At 41.3% G+C, this 20,887-nt stretch overlaps 1 long non-coding RNA gene across 1 annotated transcript in view; it reads right to left on the bottom strand.

Moving 5' to 3' along the window:
• LOC109269467 (uncharacterized) overlaps window positions 1-20,762 on the bottom strand; it is a 111,669-nt gene extending 90,907 nt beyond the window's left edge. The window contains exons 1-3 of the long non-coding RNA XR_002081085.2: window positions 20,481-20,762; window positions 18,300-18,531; window positions 1,129-1,369 (exon numbers count right to left, since the gene is read on the bottom strand). This is a non-coding gene — a long non-coding RNA (uncharacterized LOC109269467). The remainder of the gene's footprint in view (window positions 1-1,128; window positions 1,370-18,299; window positions 18,532-20,480) is intronic.
• Window positions 20,763-20,887: the final 125 nt, after the last annotated feature.

Here is a 20,887-nt window from a genome sequence, read left to right as displayed (position 1 = left end):
GAGGTTGAAACTGAACCCCTGGCTGGTTTCATATTGTTCTACTTATATATTTTATTTGAAAACATCCATATGAAAACCTGGATGAAAAATATGAAAGAAGATTCACTCCAAGAAGCAAAATGGCTTTGAGTCAAACAACAATCTTACTCAGAGCGAAGAAATAGCAACATCAGCACAAAACTGATTTTGTTGTTGGCTGTTACCTGAGTAGGTGTTTAAAATACCAAGGTGCTCCTGGCTGCTTTAATTTCATAGAACAAGGGATCTCCTGGGGCGCCTGGGTGGTTCAGTCAGTTAAGCGTTCAACTTTGGCTCAGGTCATGGTCTCACGGTTCATGGGTTCAAGCCCCACACTGGGCTCTGTGCTGACATCTCAGGGCCTAAAGCCTACTTCGGATTCTGTGTGTGTCTCTCTCTCATGCTTTGTCTCTCTCTCTCTCTCTCAAAAATAAACATTAAAAAAAATTTCTTTAAAAGAACAAGACATCTCATGTTACCCTTTCCCAAAGGTTATATCAGTTTATCAAACATTATATTATCAAAACCAAGAGTACTGAGATGAGCTGTATACAGAATTTTAGTAGTAAAAAAAAAAAAAAAAAAGACAATTCATTAAAATGCTATGCATAGGGGCGCCTGGGTGGCTCAGTCGGTTAAGCGTCCGACTTCAGCTCAGGTCACAACCTCACGGTCCGGGAGTTCGAGCCCCGTGTCGGGCTCTGAGCTGATGGCTCAGAGCCTGGAGCCTGCTTCTGGTTCTGTGTCTCCCTCTCTCTCTCTGCCCCTCCCCCGTTCATGCTCTGTCTCTCTCTGTCTCAAAAATAAATAAACGTTAAAAAAAAAAATGCTATGCACCTACAAATATATACAAATATGCTCGATGTTTCTACCTAATAAACTAGTAACCACCATATGGCATTCTAAGATTATAGCAAATACCTAGGTATTTAAATGAAAATGTCATTTCGTTACCTTTTTCAGAACTTAAGCTAAATTTGAGTACATCAGTGATGCCGTTTGTTTTTGTTTTTTGTTTTCTGTTGGGACTATAGTTTCTCAATGTCGTAAATATTTTACTTAAAATGAATTTGGACTGAGTAAACTGTTGAGAATGTTGTTTATTTTTACCTGCATGCCTCGTGCACTGGTGAGGAGAGCAACTCAGCACCTACTCTTGCCCCGCAAGCCGCCTAGGCAGAGATTCCTTAGTAGGAATTCCTCACAAGGGATACTCCAGCTTCGCCATCTAATCCCGGAAAGACACCTTTGGACCCAGCTGGGTTCACTGAACATGAGCGACAGAGACCACACTGCACTCTCCTATTTCCATTTGTAGAATGGATACCATTTGGAGAATGGAAGTTGATACCTTAAATTGCAAACAAACAACCATCAAAATCAATTAAATTTTTATTATAGAAGGTTAGGACAGAAATCACAGAGAAGATTTTTTTAAAAAAATCATTTGTAAATCCAACACCCAAAGGAGAGCATTTTGGTGTATTTCCTTCCAGTACTTTTATGCATACTTATTTTCAGTATATGCTTCATACACAGTAAATATACATTTTGTGTGTCCAAGATAAGTCTGCCTAGTATAAAAGGAGATATCACACAAGTTAGGCACTGAGTGAAAAATAGGAAGTGAGTCAAAATAAAAAATGAGGGGTGCCTGAGTGGTTCAGTCGATTAAGCCTCCAACTCTTGGTTTCTGCTCAGGTCATGGTCTCATAGTTCATGAGTTTGAGTCCCATGTCTGGCTCTGCACTGACAGTGAAGAGCCTGCTTGGGATTTTCTCTCTCTCTCTCTCTCTCTCTCTCTCTCTCTCTCTCTCCCTTGCTCTCTGCCTCTCCCCCACCTGTGCCCTCTCTCTCTCTCAAAAATAAACTTATAAAAATAAAAAATAAAAAAAAATGATATGAAACATTAAAGTACTAGGAGAGAGGGTAGAATCAGATTTTCACATTACCTACATCACGTTGAAGACAGTCGGAGTTATTAAGGAAGATGCCCTTCCCAAAAAAAGAATCTAATAAGGGGGACGCCTGGGTGGCTCAGTCGGTTGGGCGGCTGACTACAGCTCAGGTCATGATCTCACGGTGAGTTCGAGCCCCACGTCGGGCTCTGTCCTGAGAGCTCAGAGCCTGGAGCCTGCTTCGGATTCTATGTCTCCCTCTCTCTCTGCCCCTTCCCTGCTTGCTGTCTCTGTCTCTGTCTCTGTCTCTCTCTCTCTCTCTCTCAAAAGTAATAAACAATAATAAAAAAAAGAATCTAGTAAGGATCTTTGGTTCCATAATAAAATTTAGAGGTAACTTAGACAATAGATTCCATATTGTTTAATAGTTTACTTACACAGGGGAGAACCTTGCATCGTTCATACCAAAGTCTAAATGCAGTCCAAGAAATAATACTCAATGCATTCTTTCTACGTGATCATAAGGGCAATTTTTGTTGTTTTGAACATAATTTTGAAATAGATCCCGATTTATGGGGTTGCCAGATATAAAAAGTGAATTTCATAAACTGGGGATGTGAGAAGGAATTATGAACAATTCTCTTTAGAACAACTCTCTGCATTAAGTAGATTTTTTTAAAGTTCACTTATTTATGTATCTATTTATTTATTTACTGGTTGGGTGACGGGCAGAGAGAGAGGGTGAGAGGGAATCCCAAGCAGACTCCGTGCTCCAGCACGGAGCTGGAGTCCAACGATGGGGCTCAATCTCATGACCGCGAGACTGCATCCCGAGGTGATGTCAAGAGTCAGATGCATAACCGACTGACCCACCCAGGCACCCCGAAATAGATTTTTAAAACTTACTCTAAATTGGAGACATCCACTAGTTAGAACAGAATGGTATTTCATAAACTTACTTTTAAGTTAATAAAGATACAAAAAACAGGAATCCAGATCCATAATAATCCCAATTTATAAAGTGAAAGCTTTACAAATACAAGGACCATTATTAATACAGTTCTTGTCATATTCCCCAGACGGAATGATTGCTGTGGAACGAACTGAATATCTGACTTTCTTAGTTGGTCAAACATATTTGCCCCAAAACTCCGTGGTTGATTTTCTCATTGCTGAGTAGCCTATAATTGTGACAAAGAGTTTTTTTCCTTTTAGTTTTTTTTTTTTTTTTAACGAATCAAACAGTGTTGTCCATGTACATATCTCCTTTCCAAGGAGACTATGAACATCTTAAAGGTTGGGACCATGTCTCTCTGATCTTTACATACACTGTACCTTTCAGTGGCTGATATACCTCAGGCAATAAGAAGGTGTCTCACAAAGAAATGAATGAACCACTTTCATATTAGTGCTCTATGCTCCTTTCGGTATTGCATAACAAAACAAAAAAGGATTTTTGAATTTCTCCAACTTCATTATCAAATTTTATTAGATAGCTGTGGTAGGAAATACACCAAAATGCTCTCCTTTGGGTGTTGGATTTATGAATTATTTTCTTAAAAATCATTATCAAATTTTATTAGATAGCTAGGGCTGCTGTTACAAATCACCACAAACTGGGTGGCTTAAAAACAACATAAATTTACTCTTTCACAGTTTTGGATACCAGAAGTCTGAATTCAAGGTACAGGCTGGGTCGTGATCCCTCTGAAGGTGGAGAATCCTCCTTTGCCTTTTCCAGCTTGTGGCAGCTCTAGGATTTCTTTGGCTTGTAGATGCATTCCTTGAATCCCTCCCTATCTTCACATGGCCTCCCTATCCTCTATGTTCTTCTTCTGTCCCTTATAAGGACATGTGTCATTTGCTTTAGGGTTCACTCAATTAATGCAGGATGATCTCACCTCGAGATCCTTAACATAATTCTTCTTTTTCCAAGTAAGCTCACGTTCAACCCACTACAATAGTTCATTGTACAGATTTCTTCCTATTGAATATTTTAACACTTTTAAAAATAGGCGTAAATATTTGTCTAGTTGCTACAAATGTTAGGCTGACATTAAAAAGAGACTCAAAAAACACAGTGGCCTAAAAAAGACAGAAGTGTGTTTCTCTCTCATCTTAAAGTCCAGCCAGTCTAAGCTGGTAGAAAGGCTCTGGTCCATTAGTTTATTAAGGGTCCCTGATGCCATTGGTCTCTATCATCTCAGTATCTCAGCCCAAGGAGAGGAAAGAAAGTGGAGAGCAAGGCATTTCCTTTAAGCAAATGAGGTTGGAATTGCAGGTATCACTTATACTCTGCCATTGTATTGCTGAGAACATATTTACATGGTTACCTCTCACTGTAAGAAAGACTGGGTAAGGGTTCCTTTCACGGGGTGGCTGTGTAGCCGGATATAACTGTACCACTATTGGAAGGTGGAGGAACGCGGTGGAGGAAAGGCGGGGATAACTAACAGCATGTGACAACTTAAAAAAAAAAAAATTCAACTCTCTGAATCATATATTTCTAAATTGAATAGATCATTCGTGGAATTATCACAAGTTTGCATCTAATTACAACGTTCATCATGTTCGTTCATAGACTGGGGAATAAACTTTAACTTTCCTGATTTTTAAAAATTCCTACTGTGTTTGACATTATCTTAAAGGAAGAAATTAATTTTCCACCGTTCAGAAGTCAGTTGTTAGACACTGTTATGGTCAGTCATTGTTGTTTTCTTAGAACTACTGTTAAAACATCATTAGAAAACATATCTGTCTTGAATAATTCATTGCCTGGTCTCCACGAAGGAGTGTTTATCTGGACTTTTCACCCGCCACCCCTTTATTCTTCAACATGGTGGTGGAAGGAATTACCTGGGAGGAGGGGGACAGCCAATGGCTTGGGTTAATGTGTCTGCACTAAGGATTCAGACTTCCTCTCTGTCGAGCTGTTCAAAGGACTAGGTGTCAGTAGGTTGTCGTTACTTGTCTTTCCTCCAAAGACATATTCCTCATCAACCCTATCAGTAATAGAGTTACAGTTTTGATCTTCCTTTTCCTGACTCATGTGTCTCTCTCAATCAGTTCAGAATTTAGGTGGGGAGGAGAAAGAGTAACATACAAACCCTTCTAACCTCAACAATGGCCAAATGTATTGTGAAGCTTTTTTGTGTCCCACATAATTTGTGAGCATAAAATAGTGAATCAGAAAAGTTCCTGAGAGGCTACAGCCAAAGATTATGTTTAATGTTGTTAAAGAAAGGGTAACATTTCCGTCCAAAGGAGAGATGTGTTTTCAGTTTATACCCAATCTGAAAGTGAAGCTAGTCAAAAGGGGCAAAATATAACACCTGACTGGCACCCCACTCCATACCTTCCTCCCACCCCCCTCCACCTCATTACTACCAAGGGGCAGCACACAGAGGGTTCATGGGCTACAAAAACAAAGAGCAGCTAATGGGTTGTAAGTATTTAGCAATGAGAATTGAACACAGCAGCCTCCTTTAGAAATCCCATTGGCAGAGACTATACTGATGGAAAAATTCAAAGATTGCAAAAAGATTTAAAAAGGGGCATGTACAAGGAAGCGACCATATCAACAGCCCTGCAAAAGGAAAGAATGGCACAAAACACAAGAAAAGGGTCAACAGACCCTGGCATCTTAAGAACAACAAAGACAGAACAGAACAGAGGAGGTTCTGTAGGCACACTTGGCTAAGAGAAACTGGAAGCTAAGATCAAAACTTCACTGAATGTTATTATGGGTTCAATTTAGGATCAAGTTTCTCATACATACTTCTTGTTCTATTTTGTGGTTTCAGCCGCTTGCAATTTACCCTTCATATTTTATCTACAAAGTCCTATGTAGTGGGGGAAACTCCTACAGTTATTAAGAGTATATTGAGGCGGGAAAGGCGACACCTGATACTTGCAGCCAAAGTTCTGATGTTCAGGGTGGGCACAGTGAGTAAACAGCACCCCTAGAGAGTGCTGCCTTAGAAAGGCCTGACTGTATCAGAGTGGGCTTCACGTCACACATTTTGAGGGGCTGCTGAATGACCATGGCCAAGCCATCTCTCTCCTTAGCTATAAAGGCATCACACATCACACTGGCAAGAAAGTCATCTGAAGTTTTGTGCAATTTCTTAGGCCTCATTTTAAAGATTTTGGTAGCATGGGATTCTTTGAATACATAAATATTATAGCATTTGATTTACATTATGGAACATGATTTTAACATTCTGAGATTCTTCCTTTTCTCTCATTCCACATATTGAATCACACCAAGTAATTTTTTTAAGTTTATTTTGAGAGAGAGAAAGAGAGAGAGAGAGAGAGGAAGACAGAGAGAGAGGAGGAGGGACAGAGAGAGAATCCCAAGCAGGGTCTGCATTGTCAGTGTGGAACCTGACATGGGACTTGAACTATGTACCATGAGATCATGACCTGAGCTGAAGTTGGATGCTTAACTGACTAAGCCATCCGGGTGCCCCATCATTCCAAGGAATCTTGACTACGTCTCTAGATCTTCTCAAGAGTAGTTCATCTTTCTATAAATGCGATGAGGCCCATTTACTTTGACTCTTGGACATGTGAAATAATCTACCAAGAGTTTTCCCTCTCTAATTCTCCTCACAGCTGCCAGGAAATTTTCTAAATCCAAAACTGATTCTTTCTTTCTCAAGCTACACACATTCTAGGTACTCCCAACTGACTACTGGACAAAATCCAGACTCTAAAGAAGTGGTTCTGAAAGTGTGGTCCCAAGACCAGCTGCATCAACATCACCAGGGAATTTAAAAAAAAAAAAAAATGCAGGGGTGCTGGGTGGCTCAGTCAGTTAAGCATCCGGCTTTGGCTCAGCTCATCATCTCATGGTTTGTGAGTTCGAGCCCCGTGTGAGGCTCTGTGCTGACAGCTCAGAGCCTGGAGCCTGCTTTGGATTCTGTGTCTCCTTCTCTCTCTGCCCCTCCCCCACTCGCACTCTGTTTCTCTCTCTCTCAAAAGTAAATAAATATTAAAAAAAATTTTTTTAAGAAAATGCAAATTCTTGCCCTCTCCCACCCTAAATCTGCAGAATCAAAATCTTTGGGGATGAGACCCAGTGATCTGTGCCTTTAAAAGCCTCCAGGGGATTCTGAGGCATGCTCAAATTTGCAAACCACTGCCAGAGGTTGGCACAATGGTTCTGCTATCTGCCTCACTTCCCCCAGGCTCACATGTGTACTCTGTGCATCTTCCCTCAGATCTTCCCATGGCTTCCCAAGCATATCATGCCCTTTTGCACTTCTATGCTTTGGCACTTCCTGTGTCTGAAATGCTATTTTACTCCTCCACTATCTGGTCAACTCCTCCAAGGCACCTTAAATCCTTTTGGAATAAGGAGAATATAAATAAGTGTATACTCATCCTTCAACACCCAGCTCAAATATCGCCTTTGCTGCAAAACGTTCTCTGATTCCCAGATTTAGCCAATCCTTCCTCTGTGCTGCCTTGTACCTAACATTCCACGCTGTAGGTGTTTATGCCTCTCACTGCAAGAGGGATCTGTGAGGGTGGAGTCTCACCCTCATGTGTCCTTTAAAATGCTGAAATCATAGACATTCTCAATAAGTAATTACTAAAATAAGACCTTATTTGGTGGTTTAACAAGCAAGCCTGTCTACTCCGTTTTTTTTTTTTTTCAATTCCTTTCTTTTAACTGAAGATGAATCCTCGTCTTCCAAGGAAGATTGCTCTCTTCTTCCACTTCAAATGGGAGCATAGATTTGAGAGGGGATGACATGAAGAGATGAGGCAAAAGAACCATCAGCCTGATGGTTCACTTTATGCCTGGAGGTGAGCAGAGTATGCCTTTCCTCCTGAACTCATACTTGAGAAATGAAACAAATAGTCCTGATACAAATCCAAATTTTAAAAATATTCTCTAATCAAATTTTCTCCATACAGCTTGATTTAATACAATAGTTGAAAAGCCATAAATATTTGATAAATGTTAGAAAATATAATTATGTGTATGGTGGGCCTATAGATTTAGCCCATATAAATACTCCATACCAGTCTTTGATCATATTTTCTACACCGGGAAACAAGGCTCATTGTCAGTAAGATATTCTCATTTTCTTTTTTTCTTCCTTTGTAAACAAAACTTTAAACATAATATTTTATACTCATTTTCTCCCTAATATATTATATGGCACTAATTAATGTACTGGCTAGACTGAGCAATCCTTGGGGTGCACATCTACTTATATAGTAACAGATTTATAACAACTGCAAAGGTTGGCATTTTCATCCACTATCGTGAATGAACCACAGTTTTCTAATTGAACCTTGATATACTGTTTTCACAGAATTGAAAATACTTGAAATTAGAAACACCAAATCTTCTGACTATTCTGGACTAGAAGTTAAATCTGTAGCATCAGCCTATAATTTTCCATTTTCTTACTGTGAGTGGTAATTAGCTAAACAATTACTCAGCTGATATGAGTGGGTACTTCCCCCCTTTTCCACCAATTTTTACCTGTCACGGCCATCAAGACTCACTTCTTCTGGGTCAAATATACACTGAAGAGCAGTATAAGAGGAGAGGGAGGTTGGAGATACACTCTTTGGGAGGATATGTACTTCGTAAAGGATGGACAGGTACGTGAACAAAATGATGGCAGATCAAGGGTAAGATTATAGCATTTCCCATCACAACTGTAGTGATGGACAGAGGGAGTTATAGAAGAAGACTGGTTAGGAGGGAGTCGGAGGAAGATGGCGGCGTAGGAGGACACTGGGCTCACCGTGTCCTGCTGATCGCTTAGATTCCACCCACATCTGCTAATTTACCCAGAAAACCGCCAGAAGACTAGCAGAATGGACTCTCCAGAGCCAAGCATAGTTGAGAGGCCCATGGAAGAGGGTAGGAAGGGCGGAGAGGCAGTGCGTGCTACACGGACTGGCGGGAGGGAGCCAGGTGGGTGGAGGGGCAGCCAGCCCACCAGGCAAGGCAGAGTCCCCGGGTCTGGCTTGCAAAAGCAGAGGGGCCGGCCGGAGTGTGTTCTGACAGCCAGCAGGACTTAACATTTGGAATGTTATAAGTCAACAGCTCTGCTCAGAGAGCGGGAGGGCTAAAGGACAACGTGAGGGAGAGCTGTTGAGCCCCCAAGGAGAGAGCTCAGCTTGCCAGGGAACAAAGGTGCTGGGAAGCGCCATCTGTCTCGCCCACCCCCAAAACCAAAATCCCAAAGGGAACCAGTTCCCATCATGAACTTGCTTGCACCACGCAAACACTCAATGCTGTGCTTCTGCGGATCCAACCGTCCGACGGGTCTGCCTCCCTCCCGGTTCCACAGGGCCCCTCCTGAAGCAGACCACCAAAGGCAAAGTGAGCTGAACCTGCCCCTCACGCCCCTGTGCACCTTGCGGACCCACCCCAGCTAATGTGCCAGATCCCATCAAAGCAGCACCACAAGCCTGGCAGTGTGCAAGCAGCCCAGACAGAGGCCACACCACTCCACAGTGAGTCCTGTCCCCAGGAGAGGGGAAGAGAAGGTACACACCAGTCTGACTGTGGCCCCAGCAGTGGGCTGGAGACAGACATCAGGTCTGACTGTGGCCCCAATGCAAGTTACTCAGACAGCACAGGGGAAGAGCCTTGCAGTTCCGCGCCACCCCAGGGACAACCCAAAATGACGAAATGGAGGAATTCTCCTCAAAAGAAACTCCAGGAAGCAGCGACAGCTAACGAACTGATCAAAAACGATTTAAGCAATGTAACAGAAAATGAATTTACAATAATAGTCATAAAATTAATTGCTGGGCTTGAAAAAAGTATAGAGGACAGCAGAGATCTATTACTACAGAGATCAAGGGACTAAGAAACAGACAGGAGGAGCTAAAAAATGCTATAAATGAGCTGCAAAATAAAATGTAGGTGACCATAGCTCGGATTGAAGAGGCAGAGGAGAGAATAGGTGAATTGGAAGATAAAATTATGGAAAAAGAAGAAGCTGAGAAAAAGAGAGATAAAAAAATCCAGGAGTATGAGGGGAGACTTAGAGAACTAAGTGACATAATTTAAACGAAATAATATACACATAATTGGGATTCCAGAGGAGGAAGAGAGGGAAAGGTGCTGAAGGTGTACTTGAAGAAATCATAGCTGAGAACTTCCCTGAACTGGGGAAGGAAAAAGGCATTGAAATCCAAGAGGCACAGAGAAATCCCTTCAGATGTAACTTGAATCGATCTTCTCCACGACATATCATACTGAAACTGGCAAAATGCAACGATAAAGAGAGGATTCTGAAAGCAGCTAGGGATAAACATGCTCTAACATATAAAGGGAGACCGATAAGACTCGTGACGGATCTGTCTAATGAAACCTGGCAGGCCAGAAATGAATGGCAGGATATCTTCAATGTGATGAACAGAAAAAATATGCAGCCAAGAATCCTTTATCCAGCAAGTCTGTCATTTAGAATAGAAGGAGAGGTAAAGGTCTTCCCAAACAAACAAAAACTGAAGGAATTAGTCACCACTAAACCAGCCCTACAATAGATCCTAAGGGGGATCCTGTGAGACAAAGTACCAGAGACATCACTACAAGCATGAAACCTACAGACATCACAATGACTCTAAACCCATATCTTTTTATAATAACACTGAATGTAAATGGACTAAATGTTCCAACTAAAAGACACAGGGTATCAGAATGGATAAAAAAACAAGACCCATCTATTTGCTGTCTACAAGAGACTCATTTCAGACCTGAGGACATCTTCAGATTGAAAGTGAGGGGATGGAGAACTATCTATCATGCTACTGGAAGTCAAAAGAAAGCTGGAGTAGCCATACTTATATCAGACAAACTAGACTTTAAATTAAACGTTGTAACAAGAGATGAAGACGGGCATTATATAATAATTACAGGGTCTATCCATAAGGAAGAGCTAACAATTATAAATGTCTATGTTCCAAATACGGGAGTCTCCAAATATATAAAACAATTACTCACAAACATAAGCAACCTTATTGATAAGAATGTGGTAATTGCAGGGGACTTTAACACCCCACTTACAGAAATGGATAGATCATCTAGACACACGGTCAATAAAGAAACAAGGGCCCTGAATGATACATTGGATCAGATGGACTTGACAGACATATTTAGAACTCTGCATCCCAAAGCAACAGAATATACTTTCTTCTCTAGTGCACATGGAACCTTCTCCAAGATAGATCACATACTGGGTCACAAAACAGCCCTTCATAAGTATACAAGAATTGAGATCATACTATGCACACTTTCAGACCAAAATGCGATGAAGCTTGATATCAACCACAAGAAAAAGTCTGGAAAATCTCCAAAAGCATGGAGGTTAAAGAACACCCTACCAAAGAATGAATGGGTCAACCAGGCAATTAGAGAAGAAATTAAAAAATATATGGAAACAAATGAAAATGAAAATACAACAATCCAAACGCTTTGGGATGCGGTGAAGGCAGTCCTGAGAGGAAAATACATTGCAATCCAGGCCTATCTCAAGAAACAAGAAAAATCCCAAATACAAAATCTAACAGCATACCTAAAGGAACTAGAAGCAGACCAGCAAAGACACCCCAAACCCAGCAGAAGAAGAGAAATAATAAATATCAGAGCAGAAAAAAAAGTAGAATCTAAAAAAACTGTAGAGCAGATCAATGAAACCAAGAGTTGTTTTTTTGAAAAAATAAACAGAATTGATAAACCTCTAGCCATGCTTCTCAAAAACAAAAGGGAGATGACCCAAATAGATAAAATCATGAACGAAAATGGAATTATTACAACCAATCCCTCAGAAATACAAGCAATTATCAGGGAATACTATGAAAAATTATATGCCAACAAACTGGACAACCTGGAAGAAATGGACAAATTCCTAAACACCCACACACTTCCAAAACTCAAACAGGAAGAAATAGAAAGCTTGAACAGACCCATAACCAGCAAAGAAATTGAATGAGTTATCAAAAATCTCCCAACAAATAAGAGTCCAGGACCAGATGGATTCCCTGTGGAATTCTACCAGACATTTAAAGCAGAGATAATGCCTAACCTTCTCAAGCTATTCCAAAAAAAGAAAGGAAAGGAAAACTTCCAGACTCATTCTATGAAGCCAGCATTACTTTGATTCCTAAACCAGACAGGGACCCAGTAAAAAAAGAGAACTACAGGCCAATATCCCTGATGAATATGGATGTAAAAATTCTCAACAAGATACTAGCAAATCGAATTCAACAGCATATAAAAAGCATTATTCACCATGATCAAGTGGGATTCATTCCTGGACTGCAGGGCTGGTTCAACACTCACAAATCAATCAATGTGATACATCACATTAATAAAAGAAAAGATAAGAACCATATGATCCTGTCAATCGATGCAGAAAAAGCATTTGACAAAATTCAACATTCTTTCTTAATAAAAACCCTTGAGAAAGTCAGGATAGAAGGAACATACTTAAAGATCATAAAAGCCATTTATGAAAAGCCCACAGCTAATATCATCCTCAATGGGGAAAAACTGAGAGCTTTCTCCCTGAGATCAGGAAAATGACAGGGATGTCCATTCTCACCGCTGTTGTTTAACATAGCGTTGGAAGTTCTAGCATCAGCAATCAGACAACAAAAGGAAATCAAAGGCATCGAAATTGGCAAAGATGAAATTAAGCTTTCACTTTTTGCAGATGACGTGATATTATACATGGAAAACCCTACAGATTCCACCCAAAGTCTGCGAGAACTGATACATGAATTCAGCAAAGTTGCAGGATACAAAATCAATGTATAGAAATCAGTTGTATTCTTATACACTAATAATGAAGCAACAGAAAGACAAAGAAACGGATCCCATTCACAACTGCACCAAGAAGCATAAAATACCTAGGAATCAACCTAACCAAAGATGTAAAAGATCCATATGCTGAAAACTATAGAAACTTATGAAGGAAATTGAAGAAGATAAAAAGAAATGGAAAAACATTCCATGCTCATGGATTGGAAGAATAAATATTGTTAAAATGTCAATACTACCCAAAGCAATCTACACATTCAATGCAATCCCAATCAAAATTGCAAAAATGCAAAATTGCATTTTTCTCAAAGCTAGAACAAGCAATCCTAAAATTCATATGGAACCACAAAAGGCCCTGAGTAGCCAAAGTAATTTTGAAGAAGAAGACCAAAGCGGGAGGCATCACAATCCCAGACTTTAGCCTCTACTACAAAGTTGTAATCATCAAGACAGAATGGTGTTGGCACAAAAACAGACACATAGACCAATGGAATAGAATAGAAACCCCAGAACTAGACCCACATATGTAGGGCCAACTAACCTTTGACAAAGCAGAAAAGACTATCCAATGGAAAAAGACAGTCTCTTTAACAAATGGTGCTGGGAGAACTGGACAGCAACATGCAGAGGGATGAAACTAGACCACTTTCTTACACCATTCACAAAAACAAACTCAAAATGGATAAAGGACCTGAATGTGAGACAGGAAACCATCAAAACCCTAGAGGAGAAAGCAGGAAAAGACCTCTCTGACCTCAGCTGCAGCAATTTCTTACTTGACACATCCCCAAAGGCAAGGGAATTAAAAGCAAAAATGAACTATTGGGACCTCATGAAGATAAAAAGCTTCTGCACTGCAAAGGAAACAATCAACAAAACTAAAAGGCAACCAACAGAATGGGAAAAGATATTTGAAATTGACATATCGGACAATGGGCTAGTATCCAAAATCTATAAAGAGCTCACCAAACTCCACACCCAAAAAACAAATAATCCAGTGAAGAATTGGGCAGAAGACATGAATAGACACTTCTCTAAAGAAGACATTCAGATGGCCAACAGGCACATAAAAAGATGGTCAATGTCGCTCCTCATCAGGGAAATACAAATCAAAACCACACTCAGATATCACCTCGTGCCAGTCAGAGTGGCCAAAATGAACAAATTAGGAGACTATAGATGCTGGCGAGGATGTGGAGAAACGGGAACCCTCTTGCACTGTTGGTGGGAATGCAAACTGCTGCAGCCACTCTGGGAAACAGTGTGGAGGTTCCTTAAAAAAATTAAAAATAGACCTACCCTATGACCCAGCAGTAGCACTGCTAGGAATTTACCCAAGGGATACAGGAGTGCTGATGCATAGGGGCACTTGTACCCCAATGGTAATAGCAGCACTTTCAACAATAGCCAAATTATGGAAACAGCCTAAATGTCCATCAACTGACGAATGGATAAAGAAGTTGTGGTTTATATACACAATGGAATACTACGTGGCAATGAGAAAGAATGAAATATGGCCCTTTGTAGCAACGTGGATGGAACTGGGAAGTGTTATGCTAAGTGAAATAAGTCATACAGAGAAGGACAGATTCCATATGTTTTCATTCCTATGTGGATCCTGAGAAACTTAGCGGAAGACCATGGGGGAGGGGAAGGAAAAAAAAAACGGTTAGAGAGGGAAGGAGTCAAAACATAAGAGACTCCTAAAAACTGAGAACAAACTGAGGGTTTATGGGGGGTGGGAGGGAGAGATGGGTGGGTGATGGGTATTGAGGAGGGCACCTGTTGGGATGAGCACTGAGTGTTGTATGGAAACCAATTTGACAATAAATTTCATATTAAAAAAAAAGACTGGTTATATTCATAATTTGCTCATGGAATTAAGAAAACTGTCACTTTCAAGTGTCTAGTTAAATACAAGCCAGGACCAGAATGAAGAACACATGTTAAATGTGGCCAGCTGTCAGGAATCATCTACCTTGCCCTGCCATCCAAACTTCTTGACATCACTTTGCTGCACCCATTACCCATGCTCTGTAATCGAGTTAATGTCCTCTTCTTCACAATTAGACTGTACTTCCCAAAGGCAAGAAATGTCTTTAGTTCATCTTTATATTCTCAAGGCAGGTAGCAAAGTATATATCCCCAATATCCTCTTGTTGAACAAATAAGTTCAATGCACATCATTCAGAAAGAATTAGTTGCTAACACTGAAATAGCCAGGGTCCAGATACACATTTAAATTATATATCTTAAGCAAGACTGAAAAGAGAAGGCACCTGTCTTCAGTGCTCCAAATGGTGCTCAAAGTATTTGCCTTGCTAGCTGGAGAGCTTAAGCACAGCACTGTTCTGATACTACCATTTGATGCATTACTGACACTTGGATTTCCTTTGACTTCAGGAGGAATCACTGAAGGATGCTTGGCATGTGTGTTCATTTGGCACAGAGTTTCGTGAAGAATTCAAGGCTTCTGGAAGTCTATTCCAAAATAAGCCAGATTCGGATGCCTGGGTGGCTCAGTCAGTTAAGCGTCCAACTCTCAGTTTCAGCTCAGGTCATGATCTTACGGTTGATGGGTTCGGGTCCCACGTCGGGCTCTGGGCTGGTGGTGCGGAGCCTGCTTGGGATGCTCTCTCTCCCTCTCACGCTACCCCTCCCCTGCTCATGCTGTCTCTGTCTCTCTCACAATAAATAAACAAACATTTAAAAAACACACAAATAAGCCAGATTCTAATTTCAATCCCAGAACCTTATACTCTTCCCCAAAACATACCAATCCAAGATGTAACTATGAGACACAGAAAGGTAAAGTCATCACAATTGTGCAAAGACTCCTAATTGTGCATGAGAAACATTTTGCATGAAAAACAATAAATCTCAGCAAATTAATTTTAACTATTAATTTCAATACCCACATATCGCAATGCATTTATCATTAAGGATGTACTTAAATTTAAGTGAAGATAATATTGTGAAATATTATGACACCCATAATTATAAAATAATTTAGTGTTTGCAGAGTAATTTATCACTGAATTAGTTTTTAATAGCATATTACCATTTTGCATTCAAATATGACTAATTAACAATGGACTTCCTCTTCTACCTTCTTTCCTCTCCTCACCGATACTAATAAAATAAGGAATCCAAATGAAAAACACAATGGAAAGTTCATAATAAGGAGGCTGGAAAATTCTACCCACTGTATGACTGACACCTGAAGAGCTGAGAAGATAAATCAGGGGAATTATTTGTGATAAGGGAAATTCATGGAAATCATGCCGTTACCTATCAAAGCGGGGAGAAAAACTATCTGCATCTCTCCAAATAAACCCCCAATGACAGACTCTATTACAATTCTAAATCAGCACTGGCAACTTTGCATTCATTTCTACATCATTCCTTTAAACCTCAGAGACAGCACTGCCTTCCTCCATCTAATCCTTTCCCCAGATCTTAATTCCATCCCTCCCTCATCTTGTTCAGAACCTAGTTTCATCACTTCTTTTGTTTCTCAGACCTTTTCTCTCCCCAGGCTTCTTTATCTCAACTTATAAACACACTACAACATCACCCAATCTATCTTCCTCACCGGCATTACCTTCTAGCTGTCACCCCTTTTTACCTTTTTTCCTTCCTTTCTGTTCAGGATCATCAAAAAAGCTGTTTAAACTCTGTTCTACTCCCCTTTCATTCACTCTCACACCTCTGCAATTTGCCTCTCATTGAAAGTACTTTCCCTAATGCCCCAGTGGCTACTTTTAAAACAGATTATCAAAGGAACACTTATGGGTCCTTCTTTCACATTGAACCCTTTGTAACATTGAGCGCTGCTGACCTTTCCTTCCTTAACATTCTCTCTTCCTTGGGTTTCTGGTATAACAATTTCTTCTTATCTTTAATAATCCCTGAACTTTGAATTTAAAACCTGGTTCCGTCACTCTCTCTATAGCCTTGGGTGAGTTGTGTGAACTCAGGTGTTAGTTGTACTGAACAAATCAGCCTTTGACCTTTCCAGCTGTCAGTCTGGGTCCCAGTGGGCAACGGAAGCCATACTAAAGAGAATCTAATCAAGGGAGTATTACGAGGATGGTGATGCGACAGGAAACCATTACTAGAGCCAGGATGGAGCTAGAAACTTGATAAAGGAGCTATGGTCATGGAAGAATTCAGTCACTGCCCAAAACACAGTAAAGCTGGTTTGGGAAGAGGTAAATGCCCTGACCATCTCCTACTCCTACTAACCTCCAGTCTTCTTCTGGTGCCTTTCATTGGTCAAACCTAACTGGAGACCCAGAGCATAAAGGAGGCTGGGTGATGTACACTCTAGAGCTCAGCCTCCTGAGACACACAGCAAGGTAGAGAAGGGAAGAGAATGAACCCAGATGGAGAACCAACAGGGAACAGCCAGGGCATGAGCACACTCCCTACCACTCCCTTATTCACTTAAAGATATTTAATGTTCCAGCAACTATTCTAGGGAATACAGAGGATTGCAAGACAGAAAAGATGGCCACTATCATTATGCTTTCATTCTCCTTGGGGAAGGCAGTAAGCAATAACCATACAAACTTCAGATCATAGATACAAATGAAGAAAAGGACTACCATGACTCTAACGTAGACTCTATCTCTGAGATGACAGAACTTAAATAAGAAGGAAGGAATAATAATCTTTCTAGACACTAGGGGATGAGTGTTTAAACAAGAGAGATTAGCAGGGGAAGAGTACAAACATGCTGAAGTGGAAACCAGTTTGGCTTATCCCAGGGAGAGACAGGAGATCAGTGTGGCTGGAGGGAGAGTGGCAGGGGATGAGGCAGGAGTGGTTGGCAGAGGCTAGATCACAAAGGGCTTGGTAGACCAGGCAAGGAGTTGGTAGGGGGAGGTTCACTAATGCAACAGAAAGGTTTTAGGCTGGAGGTGGGAGGTCAGAGTGTTTGTAAGTTAAGATATACCTACTTTCCATTCGTAAAATATGCTTCCACAATTCTGTGAAAAATAAGTTGTGGCAGGACAAGAATCCTGGTACAATCTGCATTGCCCTGACTCGAGTTCCCACATTCAGGAGAGCTGGGTGGTGTTTTGTGTAGGGGTGGCACTGTTTGGGTCATGTCACGTGCCTGACACATGAGTAGCCCAACGATAGACTGGTTGGCAGCCCACGATGTGGTTTAGAGATAAGGACTCTTGCAACTAGGCTGTGATCCTCTGAGATGTGGATTAGAGGATAAGAAGATAATTAGTAGTCGGTAGTGTAAGGACAGATCAAAGAGGCAGAGAAAAATGGAGATCCAATGGGAAATAAATGAGAACAGCTTCTCTTTAGAGGTGACTTGGTTCCTAATTACTACTCATATATCCATGTAAACGTTCCTGTTTTCATCCTTTCAGTTAAGGTGGTCACTGGGTCTCTCCTTCTTGCATGCACAACAGTCTAATGAGTGCACTAATGTCCTCAAGATTCATTCATTCTTCTTCACGTTAGTCAGAAGTGACAAAGATCTGCTCTGGTAACAAACCCCTGAAATCTCAGTTGCCTAAAACAACCAGTGTTTACTTCTCACTCACTTTAAATACCCATCATGAGGTGAATGGGACTCTTTTTGCATCATCCTCTCCAAGACCAAGACTTACAGAGCATATACTCTCTGGAACATTGTTGATTGCCATGGAAAAGGGAAAAAGAGTTCCGGAAGGTCTTGCATCAGCAATTAGATGCTAGGCTCACAATTCATGGCAGAATGTGTCACGTGGCTCATCCCAGCTACAAGGAAGCCAGGAAATGCAATCCTACTTGTACCTGAAAGAGAACAGAAAATATTTGATACACTCACCACCATTCACTCGTCTATAACCACGGCTTTAATTGCTGCCTATATACCAATTTTAACATTTCTAGGAGGTGCCCCATTTTCACTCCTTATCCATATTTTCAACTACCTACTGGAATGCCACAATTGGATTATATCATAGACATTTCAAATATCAAGTACCAAGACTGTACCCTTTATCTTTCCCAGAAACTTTCTGTGTTCTTTCTCTTGGTTAGTGGTCCCATTATCAAGCCACTATATCAAATAAGAAACCCTGGTGTTATCTTTGTCTCCTCCCTCTCTTCCAACATCCAAGATGTTTTCCTCTAATTTATTCTCATCCTACTAACTCCATGACCATTAGTTCAGCCCTCCATGGGTTCTTGTCCAGAAAATTCTGTTAGCCTCCTCACTGGTTTTTCCTGCCTTAATAGGTTTTCCTATAAACTGTGATCATTTATTCATTCAACAAGTATTTATAGAGTGCTTACTGATTTTTAGTGCTCAGGTAAGTAAATGGGCCCACCTTGAAATTCAGTCTAAAGACAAAGACAGTGATGCAAACAAAAGTTTCAACACAGTGGACAAATGTGATGATAATTATGTAGCAAATAGTGTAGAAATGGAAAGGAAACATCAAGTTGAGTGTGGTGGTGATGGGAAGGTAGTTTTGGAAGCTTTTAGAGCAGAAGAAAAACTTCAGCTAACTGCTCTACCATGTGAACCACAGCAGTTGGAAAAGGTGAAGGAAGCAGTGAAGGAAGTAGCATGTGTCTGATATCACTGAGGTACGTTTCCTGATTCCGCAAAATCAACGTGGATGGAGAACGCCATGAAGGAGCAGCCAGGAACCTGATCAATAAGGGCCCAAAGCGTCCTGGTCAGTTATCCAGCAGGCAAGTGGTGGAAAGTCATTCATCGAGATAAGAAACTCTAAAGGAAGAGCAGGTCTGTGGGTCTTTTAATTATGGATACTTCACATAGTTGAACACTGATTCCAGGCATAGTGCCAAGCATCTTACTTTATTACAGCTGACCCTGGAAAAATGTGGGGATCTGACCCCTACACAGTCAAAAATCCCTGTGTAAATTCTGACTTCCCCCCCAGATTAACTCCTAATAGCCTACTGTTGACTGCAACCTTAGCAATAATTAGTTGGTTAACACACATTTTGTATATGTAATATATATGTGTACATATATATATTTTTTATAATAAAGCTAGAAAAAAGATGTTATTATGAAAATCATAAGGAAAATACATTTACAGTACTCTACTGTGTTTATTGAAAAAAATCTGAGTATAAGTGGACCCATGCAGTTCAGACCCGTGTTGTTCAAGGGTCAGCTGTATTTTATTTAATCCTCACAACAATTTTACATAGTAAAGTTGTACTATGATCTTCATTTTACAATTTAAAAGCAAACACTGGGATTCAGAGGTTAATGACTTGACTACACACACACTTAGTAAATCTATCTGTTTTGCATCGGAGCCCAAGTTGCTGTCTGTCTGCGAAGCCATGATGAACTCCGCCTGAATGTGTCCACAGACTGGGGCACAAGGGAAGGACGGGCTTGGTGGTCATCAACACATGGCAAACACGGTGGGGTCAAAGTTATGGGCGTGAATGAGAGGGCTCAACCAACTCTAAAAAGGGAGAAGGAACGAAGGAAAGAGGACCTGGGGATCATTAAAGTTAAAGGGCGGAAACCAGCAAAAAAAAAGTTTGAGGAGCCATTGGATAGTGCGAATCCTTAACAAATGTCTTTCTGTGAACCTTTTTGAGAAGTCGCTAGTCCAAGTGCCTGGCATTCCGTAATGGACGTTTGGGGTCAGAAGGGGCATTCCGTCAAGGGTGGGCCTCTCTACCTAATTTCTTCATCCCCTGAAGGACCAAGCGATGACGTGAAACTCGCACGGGGACTTCACTACCTGGGGAGGTAAACAATTAGCAAATTCTCCTCAGAGCACATCAAGAACTCTTCTCCCTCCAGTGTCGCCAAAGGAGCTGTGGATGTGAGCGTCCCAAGAGTCGCTCCGTCGGATCAGAGGTTACTGCAGAAACGCCCAATAAGCAATGGGCAAGGATCCAAGCAGCTTGCGGACTGGGACTGGGTCCGGGGGCAAAGAGCGCGCGCCCGGATACGAGGCACGCGCGCGCCCGCCAGCGGAGGCCGGGAGCGCGCTGGGCCCCCAGCCCGTCACCGCACCCTCCACTTGACGGCCCCCTCCTCCCCTCTCCGGTGCCCGCGTCCCCTCGGATCCTTCTCTCCTCCAAACGGCTCCCCCAGCAGCCCCAGGCCCGGCCGGACCACCCGGCCGCAGACCCCCACCAACCG

The sequence above is a fragment of the Panthera pardus genome, unplaced genomic scaffold, assembly GCF_024362965.1.
Source record: "Panthera pardus isolate Hobbes unplaced genomic scaffold, ASM2436296v1 HiC_scaffold_7, whole genome shotgun sequence".
Classification (NCBI taxonomy): Eukaryota; Metazoa; Chordata; class Mammalia; order Carnivora; family Felidae; genus Panthera; species Panthera pardus.
The sequence above is the reverse complement of the archived record's forward strand: the minus strand, read 5'-3'. Positions and strand labels throughout refer to the sequence as shown.